The sequence below is a fragment of the Panthera tigris genome, chromosome B3, assembly GCF_018350195.1.
Source record: "Panthera tigris isolate Pti1 chromosome B3, P.tigris_Pti1_mat1.1, whole genome shotgun sequence".
NCBI lineage: Eukaryota > Metazoa > Chordata > Mammalia > Carnivora > Felidae > Panthera > Panthera tigris.
The window spans coordinates 97,358,344-97,364,497 of NC_056665.1; the positions used below are offsets into that span (position 1 = coordinate 97,358,344).

Consider the following 6,154-nt stretch of genomic DNA (forward strand, 5'->3'; position numbering starts at 1 on the left):
ATGTGGGGCTTGAACTTACAAACCATGAGATTATGACCTGAGCCAAAGTTGGATGCTTAAATGGCTGAGCCACCCAGGTGCCCCAAACGCCACTGAGTGTTTTGTTTTTTTTTAATATATATTTTGTAATGTTTTATTTATTTTTTGAGAGAGAGAGTGCACAAGCAGGGGAGGGGCAGAGAGAGAGAGGGGGACAGAGGATCCGAAGCAGGCTCCACATTGACAGGCTGAAAGCAGTGAGCCCCACAGGGGGCTCGAACTCATGAACTATGAGATCATGGCCTGAGCCAAAGTCGGATGCTTGACCAACTGAGCCAACCAGGCATCCCAAAGCTCACTGGTTTTAACTGCAGTTAAAGCAGACTCAGGATGGTCTCAGTCTCCACAAGGGACAACCGGTGGTCATGACAGCACTTGTCACAGAAGCCCTGTCCGCAGGCCGGGCGGTGGTAAGCTGGATGCTGAACTCCTCCCAGCAGCTGTGGCAGTGCTGGATCTCGTACTCGGGCCCCAACCATGACAGCCTGGCCGCCTCCCTCACCAAACCTAGTGATACATCAGTGGCTGTCACCATGCCCCCACAGCATTCTGCACATTCTCCCCCATCTCCCAAGCATCCAGCCTTCCTTGCCCACCCGCCTCAGCAACATCTCACTGGTTCCGTCAGCAGTTGTCATGCACCCGCTCAGGCACTGACCGGGCCTTGGATGAACAGGTGTCACAGAAGCCCTCCCCACAGTGGTGCTTGGTGTTATCATTTTTTTTTTTTATTTATTTTTGACAGAGAGACAGAGAGAGTGAGTGGGAGAGAGGGAGAGAGGGAGAGAGAATCCCAAGCAGGCTTTGCCCTGTCAGCTCGGAGCCCGATGCAGGGCTCGAACCCACAAACCGCGAGATCGTGCTCTGAGCCAAAACCAAAAGTCCGACGCTTAACTGACTGAGCCACCCGGGTGCTCCTTGGTGTCTAGCAGATGGTTGCAGCTCCAGTGGCGGGGGGGATCTGCCCATGAGCCAGAAAGCCACAGCACTGGTGGGCCCATGGCTAAGCTCAGACACGGATTGAGCCAGGACCTTCATTCCAACCAAGAGGCCCTAGGCAGCACTGTTTCTGTCCTTCAGAAATCCGTCAGCTGCAGGCCATACGTGCATAGTCTCAGCCCGCACCGAAGTACCCACAGGACCTTGGTTCCCAAACCATACTGTAGCTACCATAGACATTCGATCACATGCCCAGACCAGGCACAGTTTTCGAGACCCATCCAGGGGGGAGTTGGTGGCAGCTGATATCCTGGGCACTACGCTGACTTCCTTGCCTTTTTCCCAGAAGGCCTTGAGGGAATAAACTCGGTCGTCATGCTGGTGTGGATATCTGCAGTGGCCCCTGACTTGATGAGCTACTCCTTTCCTGTGATTTGTGCGGTTCTTACAGCCAGCCCCACGGCAGAGCCACAGGAAGGAGCAGGTGAAGTATTCATCCGGAAAAAAAGGAGTTGTGTGCCGTCTGGTCACTGGGATCTCACTGCTGGGGTGGTCGGTCGGTTGCTCAATGCCTTCAGGGCTTTGAGGAGGACCTGGGGGTGCCAGGCACAGAGAGTGGTGGCACAACGCACGCTGAGGCCCAGAGATGCCTGCCGGGTGGTTGGATGTCCTTGTTCCCCTGTAGTGAATGGAACTGCAGGCTTCAGAGCAGCAACCCAGCTTCCAGAGCTGGTTCTGGACAAGCTTCTCTGGCTCGTCTGAGGGGTGATCAGAGCCCAGCAGGTGAGCGTGCACAGTGTCATGGAAAATGACAACCACATCCAGGCCACGGTGAGCAGTGGGAGCTCCTCGGTGAAGCACTTCAGGTAAGCTACTGACGTGTCCCAAGGGACTCAAAGAGGTCCATTATGCAGCCCATCTGTAGGAGTTCGAAGGATGACGAGGTCTGAGATGGCCAGGACCTTAAGCAGCAGGGGTGTTCTCTGGCTGAGACTCACCCTAGCCCCTAGGAGCCCCTCAGCGTCTGTTACTACTACTTTGTGGCCTGGGTCATGAGCTGCTCACATTTCCACAGTGCGGGGCTCCTGGGAAGGGGAGGGTCTGAAGGCATCAAGGCCATAAAGGAAAGTGTGGTTGAGGTGTGAGACTTCCCATCACCAGTATTTCCGGAGATGGAAACCACCCTCAGGTGCCGCCCAGGTTTGCAGTCCAATTTCCTCTTCACTGGGTCCCAGAATGTCTTTGCTTTTCTCCACCAGAAGGAAACTCACTTCTGGGCTGGTCATCTTCTTCCTCTTGGCCTCCTCCTGCTCTTCCTTCTTCAGTAGCCCCCGGACCTTGGTGACACAGTACACAGTGAGGAAGTGTCTCCTGTTGCAAGTCCCCCAAGGTGAGTCCTGTTCTGGCGCCCCAGGAACATGTTGATTTTACAGGCCGGGCACCTCACGGCCACCCTCTACCCTTCGCCTGGTGAGTGGCCCTTGGGGGCCCTCGCTGGGGATCACTAAGGGGGTGGCCAGGTTGGAGTCCTACCCACTCAGGGTTTCTCAGGTGCTCCTGCAGCTGGTGCTTCTTCTCGAAGCAGAGACACTGGGGGCTGCAGGCAGCACTCACCACACCACAAAGACAGCTTGGTCAGCCCCGCTGCAGGCCTAACTTTTCTGACTTCAGGCCCTTCTTTGCTGGGGGAATCTGGGCATTTGCACTCACATGGGTAAGGAAATCACACACCATACAACTATCCCTGGGCTTTCCCCAGGAGTGAAGACAAAGGCTTTGAGTCTGAAGACTATGCAGAATTTCCACAGAGCTCTGAACACCTTAAAACAAAACAAAACTGTTTGTTGTCCTATGAGAATATTCACAAATGTTCAAATATTGAATTTTCTTCCTCCACGATTCCCGTATCAGCAGCAATGTTGGTCTGATGCTTTCATTCTCCGCCAGGTGTCAAAATGAACTTGACAGGGGGGTCAAGGGTCTTTCATGGCTTCAAGAGATCTAATGGGTTCACTGAGGTGGGCTTATCAGTTGGGCGTCAGCCACAAGGTTTGGGTAATGCCAGAGAGTGGTCAGGAGCTTTTCAATATAATCGGCCTCACGTCAGTATTTCAGGGGGTATCTCAGGGCAGCGTGGTGAGGGCAAGGTGGGGTTGGGTGACAGCTGGACACTGTTGAGGACAGAGGCTGTTCTTCAGGGCACCGGAGGACCCAGCCTCATCCCCATCTCTGTCCCCCTTCTCCTTCACTGCCTCCTGGGCTCCTCCCCTCCTGTTGTCATCCAGGACCCGCTCATAGGTTTAGTTTTTGTTTTTTTTTTTTAATGTTTTTTTAACATTTATTTATTTTTGAGACAGAGAGAGACAGAGCATGAACGGGGGAGGGTCAGAGCGAGAGGGAGACACAGAATCTGAAACAGGCTCCAGGCTCTGAGCAGTCAGCACAGAGCCCGACGCGGGGCTCTAACTCACATACCGCGAGATCGTGACCTGAGCCGAAGTCGGTCGCTTAACCGACTGAGCCACCCAGGCGCCCCTCATAGGTTTAGTTTTAAAACTGTGATTTAAAGCACAATTTAGCTGCTAGCTACTCCTCTGAAGACTTTAACTTCAAAAAAAAAAAAAAAAAAAGAATCCAACTGGGGATAATTGTTCACATCTGCCTAATGATGTTTCTATTTGAAGAGACAATACAATGTAAAATTTTGAGTTGTGATAGCTCTCAGTTTATAACTGAAATCAAAAGGGTAAAAATTCAAGTGAAAGAGCTAGATACTTCCGAAAGGTAGTCTTTATGTGAGGATTCAAGGCAACACATTTTGTTAGCAATATCAGAGGTTGATTTTTTTTTTTTATTCTGATTTTTTCTACTTTTGTGCAGGTGAGGTAGGGAGGAGCAGATGTTTTGTGTTTGGCAAGACAATAGTTCACTTCAGTACGACTAGATGGCTTCACCTTGTTTGTGCTGTTCATTGCTAAGAGGCCCACGATGCTGTCAGTGGGGCCTGAAATGTGCTGTGGGGAGCCAGAGGGCCTTGGGGGAACTGAAAAAGAAATCATTGCTCTGGCCTCACTCAGTCATCTGTTCCCAGGCAAAATCATACCCTGTCATCCATGAAGATTCAGAGAAACTCAACCTTGACTGAACTGCTGTTTCTGACCACAGCCCTTGTTGCCCTGAGCCCACAAAGGCCTTATCCATGGGACTGAGAACACTAATGCCAGAAAGATGTTAGAAACCAATGGCCCAGGTCATGATCTCACAATTCATGGGATCAAGCCCCACGTCGGGCTCTGTGCTGACAGTGCGGAGACTGCTTGGGATCTTTTCTCTCTGCCTCTCCCCTGTTCTCTCTCTTGCTCTCTCTCAAAATAAATAAATAAACTTGAAAGAAAGAAAGAAAGAAAGAAAGAAAGAAAGAAAGAAAGAAAGAAAGAAAGAAAAGAGAGAGAGAGAAAGAAAGAGAAAGAAAGAAAGAAAGAAAGAAAGAAAGAAAGAAAGAAAGAGAAAGAAAGAAAGAAACCAATGGCTGAAGAGTAGGCTTGTGTTGGAAAGAACATAGCTCTAGGGAAAGACTGGTGAATGAGGAAGGGTAGGTGTGAGTGGAGTCTGAGTGGGGCATGACAGAGAAGAAGTCCAAGGGTGCTGGGAGTTAAACCATTGCCAGGATTCCAATGAAAGACTAATGTGGTCTAATACCAGACAGTAGGTGCTCAATGAATGCTTCTTAACCAGATAAATGGGAAGATGCTGGTCAGAGGATCCTGGGTGGGGGTGGGTTAGGGAACCAGCTTGGGTTGTTAAGGGTCTGTGGAAAGAGTTATTGAAGCTTAAACCAGGGGGTTTCCTGGAAGGAACAGGCACCAAGCAGCAGAACTGAATACAAAAGCCAGATTTGTTTAAGTAGGGTGGGGCAGAAACTGCTAGTTGCCTACCCAGCATCTACTCTCCCCTTTTTTCCTTAATAACGCAACTCAGATTTTAATCTGGGTGGCAGTGTGCCCAGCCAAGCGCTACATTCATCAGCCACGTTTATAGCTGTGATGGCCATTGAGGCATATGCTTAAGTCATTGGGTGGGGCTTCTGTGAAGATTCTTTAAGAGGCGTTAGTCTCCTGACACACTCATTTTTTCCCCTTCTCTGTTCCTCATGTGTATTCTTGGAATAGGAAGATCAATGTGATGGCTGGAGCTCTAGCTGCCACATTAGACCATGAAGTGAATGTGAAGATGGAAGCCATATGCTAAGAATAGCAAAACCCGGGCCCTTGATGACACTAGTTCCCATACCAGCCAGACTCCAGCCTTCTTTTATGTGAGAGAGAAATAAGCTCATTCTTGTTGAAGCCACTGTTATTTCTTCATTCACCTAGGACATCACAAGCCTAGTGATCTTGAGAAGGCTTTGAAGACTGAAAAATTAGGGTTTTTATTTGTTTTTCATTTTGGTGTGTGTATTTGTTTAAGTAAGCTGTAAGATAAAGGTGATTAAAAATGACAAAAGATTGTGTCTCTGGGCTCAGTCATAAAAAGAAACTAAGGGGTAATGTATTATTGTGTTGTGTGTTTATTTGGCTTAATAAAAACAGGCTTTAATCTCTCACATAACTGAGAAGTGCAGAGGTCAGGTAGGCTTCAGATAAGGCCTGATATAGTAGCTAGAAAATTCAATGAAGACCCAGTATCTTTGGATGTCAGTGAAGACATCAGTCTCACCTAATGACCACAAGAGTCCTGAAGCTCTTGGCAAAGTCTTCTTGCATCTAGTCCGGGTCCCCAAACTAATCCTGTGGCTAGGATGGCTAGGACAATGGAGCCCACTAGATGGACCACTCAGAGACTTGTAATGAGGCCTTTCCTCCCAAAGGCATTGTTGGGAAGCATGGGACCCTGCTAGGAGGGAGGAAAGGAGGCGAATGCATGTGGGGAGGTCACCTCTCCTGGCCATGTTCACCAGCTAGCGTTATGTAAAGGAGCTCCAGTTTTTAAAAAGGCAAAGGTCTGTTGCTCTCAAATGACTTCTTACTAGCCTGGAAGCCAGTAATAGGCTTACTGGTTTGAGGTAAGGCATAGGATTTCCAGAGAACCTTTCCTACTCTTACTTTCATTCATTGATTCAACAGTAAATATTTCCTGGGTGCTAGTTATGGGTCATGCAGCCGGCAGGTTGTGCCTG

General features: G+C 49.3%; 1 pseudogene; it reads right to left on the reverse strand.

Moving 5' to 3' along the window:
• Positions 1–353: 353 nt before the first annotated feature.
• Positions 354–5,741, reverse strand: LOC102950446 (annotated as a pseudogene).
• Positions 5,742–6,154: the final 413 nt, after the last annotated feature.